At 44.4% G+C, this 18,715-nt stretch overlaps 1 protein-coding gene across 1 annotated transcript in view; it reads right to left on the bottom strand.

Moving 5' to 3' along the window:
- Positions 1-524: 524 nt before the first annotated feature.
- kcna4 (potassium voltage-gated channel, shaker-related subfamily, member 4) overlaps positions 525-18,715 on the bottom strand; it is a gene marked incomplete at its 5' end in the record, with an annotated part of 64,734 nt that continues 46,543 nt past the window's right edge. The window contains one exon of the mRNA XM_080458301.1: positions 525-1,640. The remainder of the gene's footprint in view (positions 1,641-18,715) is intronic.

Below are 18,715 nucleotides of genomic sequence, written 5' to 3'. Positions count from 1 at the left end.
AAGCTTCCAAATGCCATTACAGCGAACACAGTATGTAAAAGATGTCTTCAAAAGAGAGAAAACTAGGAAAATAAAACACTATCTTCATAAAAATACATGTCATATCACTTATCACTACTTCCAAAGTCTGACGTGTCTGTGGACTTTTCCCAACAGTTTCATTCACAGGCAACATAGCGGATCAAAGAGGTAACGACATCAGCATCCTTGTGTTTCACTGTGCCAAACAAACGTGTTGGCGGCTTTTTCAAAAGGAGTCTGTATCGAGGGGAAAAGAAAAGGAACAGAAAGAGGGAGGAAATGTACGTGGAAAGCAGGACAGCGAAGGACGTTGGAGCAGCATTCGCAACAATATGGAGACGGTGATTGTTTCCAGCGAGGACAAACCAAACACAGATTAACATGGTCGATGGTCGTAACAGTCAACGAAAGTAAAAAGTCTCAAATTACTCTATCTGCAACACATCTTAGGACACACAAGTATAAACGTCTGCTATTTACATTTTTTTTTTTTTTTTTTTTTCCCTATTCAATGTGCATCTATATCACAACATTTTCCAGAAGTCCACAACATACAGTTAAATTCAGGGTTTCACCTTTGGTTATGTAATTATCAAGGCTAGGTTTAAAAAAATATAGAACACACGTCCATGTTACTTTTGCATACAGTTAAATTCAAAGTGAAAACATATCAACAAAGCAGCTGGTCGGCTCTAAATTTGCATCTGAGAAAAGAAACGGAAAGTGTTTCGTCTTCACGTGGATGAGTCCGGGCCGGTGAAGGCCCGCCGGCTTGTCTCTGCGATAGAAAGAGAGTGTGGCAGATATTTATGATGGGTGCTTATGTGCCTGACATCTTTGCTTTAGTGTAAGTGGATCTTGATGTAAGAGGATATTCTTCTCATGTGTTCCAGTGTGTTGCATGGAGCCAGTCAACATGTCTCTCTCTCTCTCTCTCTCTCTCTCTCTCTCTCTCTCTCTCTCTCTCTCTCTCTCTCTCTCCTCTATACACCTTCTGAATGAGGATTTTTCTGTGTTATGACACAATGTGAATCAAGGTTTCCGTCGCCGAGCGACTCGGGCCAGCCATGTTTGGTTGACAATATGAAACGAGATAAAAATAGACTAGGTGGTGCTGCTGGCTGCACACGAGCCGAGAGCGAACTCACCGTTTAGTAACCGATGACACCTACGAAGCCGACCCAACTAAAACATCATGTCGACGTTACAACCGAACATTATCTCTATCATAATAAAATATTCACATCTGTTCCTTACAAGACACTTTTTTTTCACATGTAAAGAAAACATCTTTTTTTCTTTTTTAATAAGTCTCTTAGTATCGTCTCTTCGTACATCTATGTAGTAATTAAGGCAATCATTTCTTACTCTTTTACCAGCCTCGACCTCTCCAGGGTGTGTTTACTGACTCCAAACAGCAGCTCTCGTCTCCGCTGAGCCTCCGGTTGTTGCTTTTCGGTGCCCACTCGAGCTCAAAGATGACCGGTCGCAATGTTTTGCTTGTTCTCTGCAGTTTTCAGAGATGTGTTGGGGGGCGGGGGGGGGGTTAGGGACGCCGTGGGGGGTGGAGGGTGGGGGGTGGGGGATGGGGTTACTCCCTCTCCCTGTAACTGGCAGCGCTGCAACAGAGAAACAGAGAGAGAGAGAGAAAGAAATGAGTGGAAATCTATCATCATTCTTGAGAAAATGGCACCCTCAAGATGGAGCAATTTGCCCAAACACCAGACTGAGCCTGTGCATATTTCCCTTTTCCCACCCAGAGCTCGGGCAGAATGCATCACGCTGCAGATAATCACCAGAGTCGTTAGGCAGCAGCTCTTTCTACAGCACTTACAGAGGCGAGAGGACCGAGGCCTTTTAAACGCAGACGGCAGAATGACAAAAAAAAAAAACAAACACAGGCAACGCTAACATCACATTGGAAGAACCTGCATAATGTGTTCTGGTTCTCCGACACCTTCCAACGAGAACCAGCATCGATTTCTGGAGCAGTTTGAGACTCGGTAGCTCGTCTGATGAATTAGATTTTAGCGTCCAGTCAAAGGCTCGAAGTTGGATCTCTTTTCATAAATGCTAATTTAGGGCTGCACCATATCGGGAAAATCTGCAATAATTAAGTCAAGTGACACATTGATGATATGAGAGTGATAACTGAATCAGTACTCAAGTCCATCTATCTTTCAAGGCTTTATTCGTTTCAGAGGCCAGCGGGCGGCGGAGCTGAACTCTGCTAATGTTTGATGAAGGCAGGTTACAGTCACTAACAGGACGTTAACTTCCTGCTTTTGGACCCAGAATTCAATCAGAAATTTAAAGTAATGACCTTCACACTATGAGGCCACTGTGCTGCCTCTCTTCAGTATATGTGGATGGCATGTTTGTCTTTCTGTGTGGAGTGTGCGTGTGTTTGGTATAGGTTTTCTACTTTTATTCAAAATGTGCGTGCTTGTGTGTCTCTCAGCGTTTACTCCGTCCTTCACCCATAGTCAGCGTGGATCCGCCACCATTGATCTGTGAAGTGGTTGCCATCACTGTTAGAAGTGCAATTCAAATAGGAATTAGCCGCTCACGCTAGCTGTGGTATCAGATCTCCAAGCAAATCTAATCCTCTGTGTCTAAACTGCAGGTGTTTTCGTCCAAAGAGGGAAAAAAACAAACATTGAAAAACAGAATTAATCCGTCAGCAAGTAAATTCATGGAAATCCTGACAGCCTGTGCTAAAGCCGACTGCAGTGAGACGGGACAATCAGTGGTCACATGTCTGCAACAAAACCAGCGGCGACATGACAAACACACTGCGTTAAAAGAGAAAAAGAAAAGTTGGGAAAACTGCTGATAATTGGCATCCGAGCCGATAAGACCCTCGTCGATAGCTGCGTTTGATGTGCTGATTTTGCTGGAATTTAAATTCCTTCCTCATGAAATGTTTATGTTATTTTGGCTCCCCCCTGTAGGGCGAAACATTTCACAGAATAAGTGTTCTGTGTCACAGCTATTTGTGCTTATTAAGATGCACACTATTAGAGACAAGCGTCCTCTTTAAACAGAGCAGCTGTTGTATAATTCTCCACCTCAATAATTTGAGGATTTCCACAAAGTCTCCCAGGAGTTGAAGACATTCTGCGCGCAATCATAGCTGCAGCAGACGCGAGGCAATTACAGCAAGCATACTGAGTGGTTTTATCTAATTCCCTTATTAAGGCTGGAGAGCTAAACCTGTGGTTGTTTACATATCAGGCTTTGTTTGTTGGCGGCGCTGCTTTAGTGAACACGCTCAGGTAGCATGGCCTGTATTTGCCCTCAAACACGACGCACCTGTAATGCTGCAAGGACAAACACAGCGTTTAGCATCCCGGCAGCGTCACACACGTTTCCCTCACTGAAGTGCATCACTTGGAGGAATTCAGATGAGCTCAACACCAACATTCGCTGTTTCTGACCCTCTTACTCGTTTAATTCCGGGAGTGAAATGTCACGGTGCCACTCTGAGGAGAGAAAATGAAGCAGGACACGATGGTGCTTCAGCAGTAAGCTCCTTGGAAGTGAAAGCGACTCTGTGTGTGTGTGTGTGTGTGTGTGTGTGTGTGTGTGTGTGTGTGTGTGTGTGTGTGTGTGTGTGTGTGTGTGTATGTGTGTGTGTGTGTACAGTTTAAAGTAGGCAACCTATAGCTGCAGGGAAGCAGGGTCATGCCGCCATGGCATGCCACAACACCAAAACCCACAGTGAATAAAATGAGAGCTGAGATGTTTGTGCTGCTGTCACATGAGGGGGAACCGATGCAGGGACCTCTGCTGACGCAAATAACCAATGTCACAGTATTTCTATGAGGCCATTATGTGATTCCTATATGGTAAAAGGAGTCTTGCATGGAGATGAAAATGTTTCCACACACACAGAACCACATCTGTTCACATGAAACTACTGAAAACACTGCAGCATTTCCAGCAGGACTGAAGTGGCGGCAGAAACACTCCAACAGAGAAGAAGACGCTTGAAACTCAATCAAAGATCACAGAGTATGATACTTAAACTGTTAGGGAAGGAGCAGAAGATTTAGTTGTAAAAGGAACAAAAAACCCAAGAGAGAGGCGGGGCTTAGAGGTGGTTTCCAAAAATGTGTGCTTCAAAAATGCCATATTCATTGGACAGAATAGTTATTTTGTAAGTATAAAAACATGCTCTGATATACCTAAAGCCATCTTGGTGTGGACCGGGTGTCACACATTCACTTCATATGATCAGACAGATTGGCTAAGCCCCGCCCCCAAACACAAAGGAACTGATTCAACTACCAACTGGCCAGACTCGGACAAACATTCTCCGTAGAGAATCATTAGGATTGTTTTCTGGGCTACTTAAGTCAAGAAAGGGTCTAACAACGTGCCGATGGCGCAAGCAGCAGCGATACGAGGATAAACAACCAGGTTTACTTTATCTGATTTCCAAAACACGTCTCCTGTGGATGAAGCTAAGTGGCAGACCACACAAACTCAACGCCACAACTATAAACTACAACGTCTACATTTGTTCCTCTGCCACTGACATCACCGTCGCTAGCTAATCAATAAAGCTAGGAGGCTAAGCGCTAAGCTGTCTGGCTGCCATGTGGCTTTACCCCGGCATCTGCCATGTCAACATACAGTCAGCTCCAACGGCTTGTCCAAGTTAACAACAATAGTTAAGAGGGGCGGGGCTTAGCCAAAGATCAATTTATGGACACGCTGCCATACGATGTGTACACCACTGACAGAAACCTTGGCTTTCAGGTAACTTGCTCAAGAATGTTTCCCAGATTAACAGAGATAATTCAGTCTGTTTCATTATGCCTTTAGTTCGTTATTCTATGTTCCCCTTTCTTCTCCTCTGGCTTTTTTCAACAGGCCTCTTTGACATTTTTCCGACTGGATCCATCAGAATTGTCATCCAGCGTTGGTGGAAGACGTGTCTTTATATCAGCCGTTCTTATGACGTAAACCACCACAAAAGCTAAATCAGAGATAAGGAAGCGAGGCCCGGGGACGAGGGAGCATACATGCTGTCCCGGACCTGGAGCAGCATCCTGATGGAGTGGACGGACAGCAGGGGGCGTGGCCAATCTGTCAGAAGTGACAGGGCGAACACACTTCAGCTGATATAAAGACACGTCATAAACCACCACCGGATGACATTTCTGACAGGAGTATCCAGTCCAAACGTGTCAGAAATGTAAGTTACAAAAAGCCCACTTGCCTGAAGAGAAGAAAAGAGAAAATACTTATGCCAGAGAGAAGTATCCTGATACAGAGACCCTCGCTCCAGTTAGCTATGTCTAGACTTGAAGTTACATCATATGTTTCACTACTTTTGTAGTGTCAACACACTTTACATTATCAGTCACCCTCACATATGCATGGGTAGGTCAGGTACTATACAGTCCTGCGCAAAAGAGTCAAGCCAGCATGAGGAAATGTTGCAAAATAAGAGCGTGCTCAAACATAAAGGGAATAATGACTTCTTTTTGGAGAGAAATCAGTATTTAGTGTGACCAATATTTGCACTGAAAACAGCACCCAGTCAACATGCAGATAGTTTTAAAGTGAATGTGCAGGTGGTTTGTTATCAACACCTTTCAGAAATTATTATAGTTCGTCCTTGGTTGCAGGCCAAAGAATCAAGCTCTTCTGTCTCTTTATATAATCCCAAGCAGACTCCAGGATGTTGAGATCAAGAGGGGGCAATAACATCACTTCAAGAACTCCTAATTTGTCTTCATACTTTCAGATAGATGTCAATACCATTGGCATGTTGAAGTATCTGCAGTTGCTCCCTGCTCACATGTGTCTGCAGCATGCAGCCTTCAGCAGACTGCTGCACTGACCTGAAGGTACTTTCTCATTAGAGATTCATCAATAATCCATCAGCGGTAATGAAAACTGGGTGTGTTCTCTGTCTGATACAACAAACTACTCTAATTCCCCCTACTTTATATTCTCCTCCTTTTCAATTCAGCCGACATGAAAAGGCATCAAGCAGGGGACAGTGGTATAGTGGTAAGCACAGCTGCTGTCCAACCAGTGGATCCAGTTCAATTCCCAGTCATAGTAGAGGTCTATGTGTCCTCTGAAATTTTTGTATTTTCTTTTTATTTAATTATCCCAAACTTGTTTCTGCCACATTCAGAGTGAAGCCAAATCCCATGTTTTTGTCCATATTTGAAACACGTGGTCCTAAATCAGAAACTCTTTCAGTATTATTTTGTGTGTAATCGTGTCACTTTAAGTCCTTGAAGTGACAATATCACAATAGTCACAACGTTTAACTACAGGCAACTCCACATGAACTGTTCCAACTCGAGCTAATGTATTAGCTTGGCGGCCATCTTGGATGGGTCAATGCTTATACTATTCCTGTGCATTCACTTTAACTCAGGGGGGCAAAGTCTTTTAGAGATTGCGTTAAACTGCAGCTTTCTGGAATCAAATGCATGCTCATTAACACTACAGCATCTAATCTCATCCACAGTCATGAAAACATTAGTTCCTTAATAGCTTCCAGCAACGTCAATATGCTTCCCTCATTGCAGCTTTAATGGCAGAACTGCAATGCACCTTCTGTCCACCATCATGGCCTTCAAAGTAGAGGGCAGAGGGGAATATTAATGGACTTTATAAGCCAAATATTGGCTGTAAATATGACTGGGGTATCATGAAAAAGAACTGTGTTTATTTTATAACAGAAACAGGAAGCTCCACAAACTCTGTATCTATAAGTCATGCACATGGCCCACCAACTGTGTGCACACCAGGACGCCTTCGCTTCAGTCGCTCAGTGGGAGGCGGGACTGTTTTCATTGCCACATTAGGACACTGCCTCCTCAAGGCTAAGCCAGGAGCACCACATTAAACCTGTTCAGATCTGAAAAGCACCTGTCTACCCAGAAGCCGCTGCTATTCGAGACAGGACCTGCAGGTATCACATGAAGTGGGAAGACTTTTATAGCCCCAGCACACGACATTATACAAACAAAACTGAAGGGGGTTGATAGAGTTAGTAAATCCAAATGATTCAACACTTCTTCATATCTGAAGTGCGTCTTATGGGTTTTTGAAATGAATTGTCTGATTATTCCATCACATCTTCCCCCCAATGCAGCCTGTGTTCAACTTTAACCTCAAGCTCCTGATTGGTTTCATCAGATCTGTTATTCTGCAAAGTGACAGATGTTTCCAGGCGTTTAGAGCTGACCTTGAAAGCCTTCTTAACAACCTGCACCAAAACATGGCTTACATCATTCCAGTCTCAATAGATCTCATGTACCATGTTTTTTATTTATTTAGTTTTTAATCAGATTCACTAATTCACACATATGATGTGATACATTGAAGGTGTTTGCAGCTAATTGTGAGAAAGTTTGAAGGACAACCTGCTCTACCGTCTAACACATAGCAGCGTTTCAGTACTTGGGATGAGTTATTATTAGCTTTATGAGTTTCTGGACTTAAAAAGTTGCTGCAGGTTTGCTGTTGACAGATGGTGATCAGCATGAGTCCCAGAGTCCCAGAGTCCCAGAGTCCCAGAGGATGTATTTGCCTACTATTTCTTCACAGAAAACTTGAGCAGGCCAAGTGTAGTGGTAGAAATGCTTCCCTCACCGCAGGAATATCTGCAGTTTGATTAAAGATTCAGTGGCCTTCCTGTGTGGAATTTGCACGTTTCTTCTTTACATTGGTTTTCTCTGGTTATCGCTTCAATCAGATGATGTTCCATCCATCCATCCATCCATCCATCCATCCATCCATCCATCCATCCATCCATCCATCCATCCATCCATCCATCCATCCATCCATCCAGCCATCCATCCAGCCATCCATCCATCCATCCATCCAGCCATCCATCCAGCCATCCATCCATCCATCCAGGGTTCACCTGGACAGGTCACCAGTCCATCACAGGGAAAAGACAGATTGACAACCACACACACTCTGGAGTCACCAATTAACCTCTCATGTATATTTTTGACTGTGGAACAAAACGGAAATACCCGGAGGATATAATATCTTATTCACTAGCGCCTTGAAAAAAACAAAAAACTAATCCAGAAAAGACAAAACAAAACAAAAAAAGTAAATAAAAGGCTGAGAGCTGCCTGATGGATTTATGATGACATGATGACTTGATGGTCCTTTAACCTGTGAAACTTCATCACTAATAATGTAGCAGCAGTGGTGTGCAGTCAGGGGCTCAAAAATTATATTCCTTCTTTTTTTTGTAATTAAAAAGTGATTCTGAAATCTGTGTCTGGAATCAACTAGGCTGCTTGTTCAGTCTGCAACTTTATCCAGAAAACGACTGGTTATATTTTGTGGAGCTCAAATCTCCTACGTCCTCTAAACGCATCACAGCAGTAACTGCATCGCTAACCTCTGATGGAAGCTGGGCGCTGCTATTGGGTATAAATGTTGAGTGACAGGAACACCAGCCAATCAGATTGTGACGTGTTATTGACGGAACGCCCCAGGGCAAGCAGAGTTTCTCGTGCTGGTCTTGGTGTTGTCATTGAAATGAGCTTCACTGATTGGCCAATGGGCAAGTGCGTGATGACGCGCTGTTATTAGCTGACGTTCTGGAGGTGATGGCGGCGAATTTAACTTCTAGATCAGGTGATACGATGGCGGACCTGCTTCTGGACCTTTTTCAAGGAGTTCGTTTGAAGAAGAAATGGAAACTGTGAGTAGAAGAAGACCGAAGACTTTGAGGAGCATTTTACTGTGGAAACTACCGACACTACGACTGGGTGGCAGCGAGCTGGAGCTCAACAAGCTGTTCTGCTGCTCATGGTGACTCTTCAGTACAGCTGTTCTGCTGCTCATGGTGACTCTTCAGTACAGCTGTTCTGCTGCTCATGGTGACTCTTCAGTACAGCTCAACAAGCTGTTCTGCTGCTCATGGTGACTCTTCAGTACAGCTGTTCTGCTGCTCATGGTGACTCTTCAGTACAGCTCCAGAAGCTGTTCTGCTGCTCATGGTGACTCTTCAGTACAGCTCCAGAAGCTGTTCTGCTGCTCATGGTGACTCTTCAGTACAGCTCCAGAACATGGAGCAGCAGAGCTTTTAGCACCCTCACAGAGCGATTCATCAAGAAGGATGACAGGATGGATTTCATCTACCAGTGATGGTGAGTGCTAGTTTTTTTATGTTTTGCTTTCTCTGGATTAGATTGTTGCTGCTGTTGTTATTTGGTGCAGTTTTTGATTGTAAAGTGTTGTTTTCCATACAATCGTGACGTCCGTCACGATTAAATGATGTCAGGTTTTGGGTCGACCAAGGCGATATCGCTCCGTTCATTCATCCCCTCATCCCCTCTTTCTCCGTTATCGTCATTCACTCAGACAGACGAACACACATGCATGACAGTCGTGGGCGAGACTCGCACGGTCCGAACCCGCCTGTCGGACGCTACGATCGATCGATATTGATAAAGTACTGATGCATATTAGTGGCTTTAGATTGGATTCGGATTGTGTACTTACTGTAGGACATGATGTTACTGCTGGCCCTGACTGAAACACCACCGCACACGACTGTGTCGCAGGCAGCAATGAATCGACAGACGCAATCAACTGAAACTTAAATAATTTCTATGTTCCATGAGTTAAGTTGTCAGATAAGGATTTCATATCATCCTAAAGTTTGAATTTCTCATGTTGGGACTTTGTGAACCTGCTCCTATTTCACAATGACTCGCTTCCAGTCGACTGAACGATGCTCAGACACAAACGCTGTAACACAGGGACTTTGTTTGCATGACTGTTGTCCTGGAACAATCCCAGACTTTCTGCACTGGACTCCATCTGTGTGGCTTCTGCAGCCACGTTGAAATCGGTAAGCTTTGACAAATGGACCCAACGGCCGGATGTCAACACCTTCTGACGGATGCAAATGTTATGAGAGGTGAATTCTTTCAGTCCAAAACATTCAAAAACAGCCTAAAAATAATCATCACAATGTTTCCGATGAAGTCAGGCTGAATGTAGACTGATACCACTTTATACCACAGCATGGAGCAGCGAGTCGCTCGGCGAGTCGCTCGGCGAGACGCTCGGCGAGCAGCAGATTTTAAAGCTAGAATGAACAATTAAACGTAATTCGGATTGCAAAGTGATGAGCCAAAAGAAAACAAAGGGAATAAGATTATTGATACGTGTCAAAATCTAATCATGAGCATGTTTTTTATGTGTGAATTCCAAATATATGTGTATACTTATTAATAATAATGTAAATAGTCTGTTCATGTATCACCTGCACTCAAACTGCATCCTCCCCTGCTACACTGAGTTTCCACGGCGCGCTGCCAGATGTGACTTTGACCGACCTCTGCTGAGGATCTCAGACATTATATTTCATGGCGGCAGTGTTTGTGCGCCTTCGTGGAGAACGAGGGGTCTGATGATGACAGATGATGACCCACAAAAGTGGAATGAGCGGCTTGGTGGTGGGTGAAAGTGGGACATAAATATTTACAGGAAGTTTAGGAAATCACAACATTCAGCTTGTGCAGGATTAGAGAGAGAAAATCCCCACAAATCTCAACCGTGATCGATTGTTTCTGTATATATATGCCACATGAAGTAGGACCGGCGCTGCAGTTTGAAAAGGAAATGGAATACGAGGTTCATTTTTGGAGTGTGTTTAATTTTCCCTTCTCAGCTCCACGTTAATGCTTTTAATTAACTTGTCTAACTTAATCTGGATTAACAGCTAATAACCTCAGTTGTTGTACTCTTTTGCTGAACGCTGATTTGATCAAAACAAAGCAACACAAATAGTTTTTATAAAATGTAGTTTGTTTAAATAAATAACTTTATGAGTCTTCTCCTAATTGTGTTTTATGTGTTCCCGTTAAGCCCAATAATAGCGACCATTTTAATTGTTTTTCTTTTCTTTGACTTGATTTTTAAATTTTTCCTGTCGCACTTGTTTAAATGTAAAGTGAGTCACAAATAAAGTTCATTCTTCTTATTAATATTATTATCATTATGCCATAAGTCCGTGTGCAGTTTGCTATAAATGTATACTTGACTACAATTAGTTTTTTTTTACTTATACATTACATTTAAGCTGTATTAATAATGCTTTCTTCTGGGTACAGTCTGCTTCTGTTATTCTCTTGTATTTCCAGGTAATAAGAGATGAAAACATGCAGGTTGGTTTGATTCTGGCTCATTTAAGGTTCATCCTTCAGACTGTACCTGTCAAATAGACAAATTAATGCAAAGAAATGAAGAAACTGAATTTAAAGAAACTCCCACTGGGACCGAGTTTAGGAGACGGCACATGCACATGTAGCCCGGCTTCCTGTTTGCTGACACTAATCCAAAGGCAGCGGGGATTTTCTGCCTCTTACTGCTTCTTGCCTCACACCCCTGCAGGGCTCTCAGATCCACACTGGCTTTCCCAGTCTCACACACACACACACACACACACACACACACACACACACACACACACACACACACACACACACACACACACACACACACACACACACACACACACACACACACACACACACAGATATACACAAATAGACTATAAATATTCAGGCCAGGATCGGCGCTACAATGCACGGCGGGGACAAAACACACACTGCGCTCATTTCACTCATTTTTTTTTTCCTCCCTCCACCGAGCCTCTCTGTCAGCACTTTCTCTGTGGGAACACACACACACACACACACACACACACACACACACAAAGTGCTTATCTGATGCCAGATTGAGCTCGGACTCTAACTACACACCTCTGGTTAGCCGTGTTAGCTTCAGGTATTACACCACGACGCTCTGTCACGGTGAATTAAAGCCAGAAGCAGTCGACAAACATCATTAATGCCACAATGCTCCAAACAAAAAAGACAACACAGCTGCCAGACTTTTCTTTTTTTTTAACCAAATACAACAAAATGTACCTTCCTGAAAGCAGCCCCTGTACTGCGGGGGTTACATAAGCGGCGTATAGTATGTGTAGCACGATACGAGGAGACCGAAGCAGCTGAAAACTAGGTTAAGATCAAATTACTTCCATGTCAGCAGCCAAAATAATCTTTAAGTTTCGATGATTTTCCTCCCCGGTGACGCTGATAACAAGAGACAGCGCTTCTTATCTAATCTTTTAGCCCGACAACTTTCTGACAGAACCCGGGGTTTAGAGTCCAACGTGTCATAATTAGAGCCGGTTCCTTCTGGAGAGCTTTGACTTTTGATGCCAACGAAACCGACACGTGAGGTTTGTGCCCGATTCTTTTCACTTCTGTGAACGATGAGTTAATATGGAGCGGATCGTCTCAGGATGTTTGCAGACCCTCGGTGCCCGGTGTGGGCGACGGTGAGCCGGGCGACAGTGTTGTTGAGCCGGGCGATGGTGACGGTGAGCCGGGCGACGGTGTTGTTGAGCCGGGCGATGGTGTTGTTGAGCCGGGCGATGGTGACGGTGAGCCGGGCGACGGTGAGCCGGGCGACGGTGTTGTTGAGCCGGGCGATGGTGACGGTGAGCCGGGCGACGGTGAGCCGGGCGACGGTGTTGTTGAGCCGGGCGATGGTGACGGTGAGCCGGGCGACGGTGAGCCGGGCGACAGTGTTGTTGAGCCGGGCGATGGTGACGGTGAGCCGGGCGACGGTGTTGTTGAGCCGGGCGATGGTGTTGTTGAGCCGGGCGACGGTGTTGTTGAGCCGGGCGATGGTGACGGTGAGCCGGGCGACGGTGTTGTTGAGCCGGGCGATGGTGACGGTGAGCCGGGCGACGGTGAGCCGGGCGACGGTGAGCCGGGCGACGGTGTTGTTGAGCCGGGCGATGGTGAGCCGGGCGACGGTGTTGTTGAGCCGGGCGACGGTGATGGTGAGCCGGGCGACGGTGAGCCGGGCGACGGTGAGCCGGGCGACGGTGAGCCGGGCGACGGTGAGCCGGGCGACGGTGAGCCGGGCGACGGTGAGCCGGGGGACGGTGAGCCGGGCGACGGTGAGCCGGGTGACAGTGAGCCGGACGACGGTGAGCCGGGTGACAGTGACGGTGAGCCGGGCGATAATCTCACATTTTCCTTCAGACCTGAGGGGACCGACTCTTTTCTTATTTTCTTCACATGGTGTTCAGAAAGCTTGATGACCTCAGAATAGCAGGACCTTCTCCCATGTGTGTTTCTGTCGCCCCACGGCGAGTTGGCCCGTGAGCCCCTGGAGTGAGAGCAGGTCACACCGAGACCCGGCGCTACACAAGCCACCGTGTCCTGCATTTCCTCATCTTTGCGATCCAAAACTGATTTGTTTGCCCCAGCGATGAAGATGCATAACTTGACTTTACTACTCTCTTCCTGCTACTTACTCACCGTGCAGATTTTAACTGCAGCCGCGCTACATTAAGCACAATTTTATCTCGCGTGTGAACAGAAGCACGGAGCCGTTTACACCAAAATGAAAAAGTGTCTTTATGTCCTCATCACCGTCAGTCCCACGTGGCCCCGCCTCCAGATCCAGCCTCCTCCATCTGACGCTTCTCACACGTTCACTTCAACAGTGACCTGATGGAAACGCCCATCAGCTCATCAGCAGCAGCGCACATCTGGAGACGGCTGCCTCTTGTGCCGCCAAGCATAAGAATGACCATCTTGTTTTCTTGTGATAATTTCAGCCAATATATCAGCCAATTTACAAGGTAAATTACAAACGAGGACTCATTTTGCACGACTGACTCGTTGTAACTGTGTTTGAGGTTTTTCATGACGAGGTGCAGCGTTAACTTGATTCAGAACAACCTGAAATGGAGAAGGTGGAATATCTTAGAGTTTTAAGTTCCATTTATATAGTTGATGCAGATTTTTCTGTTGCACGATAGAGTTTTATTAATGTCCTTATGCAAGACTTCAATATAACAGTGCTCTTTCTCTTGCCCCAAATTCAAACCCATTTTCTTTATACATTGTTGATTGCTGGATCATCTGCAGTTCAAACTGCGTTTCAGAGTAGAAACAATTTATTGAATTTATTGAATTTGATTATTACTTCATTTCTTATTTTGCGTTTAGTTCATTGGAACAAGTTTTGTGAATTAATTGCATCAATTAATTTTCCTATTTAAAATCCTGTCAAATTGAATTTGTAGAGCATGAATGCATGGAAACATATTGTACATGTTGATATTGCAATGAATATACTCTATATACTACAATATATTGTGTATCCCAATTACAGATCGTATCACTTGTACGTGTCCAGTTCCCACCACAGGCAATTCAGAAGAAGAGCAGTGATTTTGTTGTTCTGAATCATTTTCCTGTGATTGTTACGCTTCTGAGTTTCCATGGCCACCAGATGGGAAATGATTTGAGCTGTCAATCAATTGTTCCTCTTTTAATTAGTTAATTTCACAATCCATGTGAATAAATTGCTATTTTCTTCCCTATTCTAGATGAATATAAAAACAGAAATCTGTCATTTTGAATGTGCATGAATGCACAAAGCATGACAGCATAATTTGGTGCAGTTGTATTTTTTTGCAATATAAATATTGTTGTACATTTGCGATATACTGTGAACATCTTTTATGCTATCTGGAGGATGTTATGGTTCATGTTTAGTTTCTTGTTTTATTTTGAAATTCTGACTCTGGTTTCAGGCTCTTTAACTTCTCCTCCTGGTGTCTGATTGCTGCTCCCCGCCCTGATGTCTTTCACCCTGGATGAGTGTGTGATTGTCTGCACCTGGTGGCTGTGGGACATTTTGTATGTCTTCTGGTTGGCTGTTCTTCTTGTGTTTCTGAGAGGACTGTTCTCTCGAGTTTACTCAACATTTTCAAGTGAAAATATCAAACTTGAAAAAAATATTTCTTGAAACTTTCTTTAAAATGAGCTCCGGGTGGAACTTTTTTCAATTGCTGCACCACGGCCGGAGTAAATGTTTCTTCTGCACATGTGCGAGTAGATGGGAAAACAACAACTAGAACATTCCTGATGGAAGTTTGTGTGCCTGCCGCTCGCTGCCGACTAGTATCTCGTCCTCGTTCACAAGAGTCATCGCACACTCGTCCTGATTTTACTGCGTGTTTTAATGTGCTTTTCGTGAATGTGCTCCCAATTGTGCAGGATTAGTTACACGCCGCTAATCCAGAACAAAAAAAATTAAATTAAACAGGCGCCTAGGATCGTAATCTTTGCGCCTTGCCTCTTAAAGAGGCAGGCACACAGAATAACAGCCTCCAGAGTGTCATGGCCCCCAGTCCTTTTTCTCCTGAGAGTTTTACAGTTGACCGTGACAACGGTCTAACTTCTTCGTCTGTCCACACGATTGTCCGTGTACTCACACTGGTGATGTTCATAGCGTATTGTTCTCTGCACCCGTGTGTGTGTGTGTTTGTGTGTGTGTGTGGTCGTTTTCAGTGTTTTTGCCGTTGCCATGTAAACAGACATCATTTTCAAAACGTTGCTGTGTAAATGTGAAGCTTTCCTCAAACAGAAAAAAGAAAACGATGCGTTTTCACCTCGTGTAAACGGAGCCTCACCAACATATGAAAACATACCAAATACTCCTGCAGTTTTGTAACTTGGGCGTCTTCAGCTTATCTGCCATCTCTCAGCACAGCGTGTCAACAACCCATCCCCCGTGAAGTGTTCCTTAATAATCTTTAATGGCACAAGGAGATAAAATCCAATATCCAATAATTTCTTATGAGGCAACAATTAGAGGGGGAATGTGAAGGAGCCACTTCGTCTGCTGTGGCAGCCTCTCCGATCTCTGTGGAGCCGCTGGGCTGAGGATGAAGAGCCGCTCCACCTCCGGGAGGCTTACAGCAGAACAATGCATCTAATGACACAGAGCAGTGATGAACCTACAAAGACTAATCACCCAAATCCTTGGAACAATTCCACCCCGACTGTATGCAAGCAGCATTTGATTTGCTCCCGGTGCTCAATGCAGACCCCTTCAAACGTCTCCTCTGCAGCTTATGAACTACATGATCATGTTATTTTTAACATACCGAGCTTTTTCATTTTATACCGAAGAGTGAAACTTAATACAAAGTAGTATTACTGACATTTATCAGCTATATTTTTTTCTAATTAAGTAAGTAATGACTTGGGACTGGAGCTGTTTCGCTTTCATTTTCTCCCTCAGCAGAATTAATTTACACACAGCTGTATTAGTGGAATACTGCTTTCACACACAAGCTGATTCAGCTTTCTTTGGATCCGTGTGTTTGTGTTTGTAGGGGTCTCATTAAGGTAATTTGACATTTAAATGTGGCTGCTAAAGCGTCGCAGGTACTGTGGATACATGCGAGTGTTAACGTCACTGATATTCCACAGCGGCAGAGCCAAACTCATTTTACTTCAGGGGCCACATGAAGCCCAGTTTCATCTTCAGCAGGCCAGACAGGTGAAATAGTGCCATCATAACCTTTAAATTTAAACTTTAGGGTTTTTCTTTGTTATGCCGCAGAGTATACGTGTCAAAAATGTCTATATTTTCACAAAACCCAACGGTTACTATGGAAAATGACTAGAGTGTGCTACAGTGGTTGCTGGAGTTGATCCCAGTTTATTATGGGGGAGGGAAGGATGCACCATGGACAGGTCAGCAGTCAGTTACAGGTCACATAAAGACAGACAAGCACACACACACATTCACACCTCGGGGCAATTCAGGGTAAACTTAGCCTCACATGTATGTTTTTGGACCATGGAAAGAAACGCACGCACACACACACACACACACACACACACACACACACACACACACACACACACACACACACACACACACACAGGGAGAACATGCAAACTCCACACAGGAAGTCTGTGAGGGGAGCGCGCTAACCACTGCGCCACCATGTGGCCTGATGAGAAATACAGTGAAATATCCCCAAAACTTGATTACTGTTGCATTATGCATGTTTTTACACTGACAGCGTAGCTTGATGGTTTAGCAGGACGGATTGGAGCCTCTGGCGGGACGTATGTTGGACATCTCTGTTTTACAGTAATAGTGTATTAACACTGAGTTAAGTCTTCACCTCGAGCGTGGGGGACCTGGGTTCCAATCCCAGTTGCAGTAAGAAAGACTTCCAGCATCGAAATCTCGAGGCTCGATACCCTTTCAATAAGTGATCAGCTTGTTCCTTCCTAAAGTAGTGGTGTGAGTACATTTTATTAATATTGCCGGTGTTTTACAATAAGACACAATACACTTTAAATCACTAAGTTAATTAAAAGCCTCTCTGTATAAAAATGTCTGGAACTGGAACTGATGAAAAGATAGAGATGTTTTCTAAAAAAACTGAGGATAAAGGGTCTCTAAACGTTCTCTCAGGAGAAGACGAACAAAAGATGAAAGGTTGAGTCATTTTGGGAGATTTCAGTTTCTAAGTTAACGTAGTTGAGTTTGAATGAGAAACTTCCAGGAGAGGTTGTTCCTCTTCAGTGTGAAAGAAGTGAAGGAACAAGTCCAAGTTGATTGTTCTCAGGTTAATCTCATGTTGTTACCGTGTTCCAGCTTCTAAGTGGCGGAAGAAAAATCGTTCAATACCCCCACAGATAATTTATTGGATTAATTAGATCCGTCTTCAAACGTTCGATAGTTAATTCTTTCAGGTCGGAATCCGATCGGCTCTGAACCAGTTCTGTTGCAGCTCCCAGGTCTGCTAAATTAAACTGCGCTGAACTCCTAGGAAAAAAAATAAAAAAGGTTCCTCGAACAAAGATTTAATAGTATTTTATCAGAGGCTGGTCAATACACCAGTAACAAGCAATTAGATGGAAAACTTTGAATCAGTTTGAATAATCAAGCCAACAGACTGAAACCTGAGAGACTGTAATGTTTTCATTAAAGCCGTACGTCTAAAATGTCGACTTGACTTGTCTGGAATATTTATCGGCGCCAAATGAGTAACGCGGTTCAATAGAGCACTGCTGTTGTCGCTCTGAACGCAGAGCAGACACTTTCTTTCTGTCTGTATTTCCTCTGAAAACCACTTTCACTTCTCACAAATAGTTTCTCGCAGTTTTCTTGCAGCTATTTTTAAAGGCGCGCCGGCTGCCAGGCCGCGAAGGCTGCAGACGAAGCGCGTGCCTCCTCTCATACGCGCCGAGCTGCCAGCCTCCTACCTGCATTAATTGCCAACTAAGCAGCACAGATGCAATCCCGGCCTTCGTCCTACCTACAAACACGGCCAAGTGTGTTTGTGCCGGGGCGATTCAAGCGCGGATCCACGCTTGGGGGAACCGTGGGAGTTAAAAAAAACTCATGTTTGCCCACATGTGACATCTTTTACAGTGAATGTGCAGGCAGCTTATGAAGATGTGCTTCTGGTCGCAGTGTTGTCGAGGCGTTGAGGCAGCCGGGTGCATCCCGGGCCTCAGCTGAGCGTCGCGCTAACACGTTGTGATGGTTTTCCCCCTGCTGCCCTTTCAAAATGAACCTCTCAGTTGTTTTTAGCATCAGGTGAGGTGTGGCTTCATGAGAGGCGGCATCACATTTACCTCCCAATCATCATCATGTGCTGCTGCAGAGCGCTGCGGGATCGTTCAGGGAGGATGCTCCGCATCACGACACCTCAGGTAAACTCCCTGTTAGGAGCTAAACACTGGACTGGTGAGTGTGTTTCAATTAGACAGGATCAGCCACAACCAGGAAAACAGCAGTGGTTGTTTTTATTCAAGAAAAGAGAATT

Source organism: Lipophrys pholis, assembly GCF_963383615.2.
Source record: "Lipophrys pholis genome assembly, chromosome: 2".
NCBI classification, from domain to species: Eukaryota; Metazoa; Chordata; class Actinopteri; order Blenniiformes; family Blenniidae; genus Lipophrys; species Lipophrys pholis.
The sequence above is the reverse complement of the archived record's forward strand: the minus strand, read 5'-3'. Positions and strand labels throughout refer to the sequence as shown.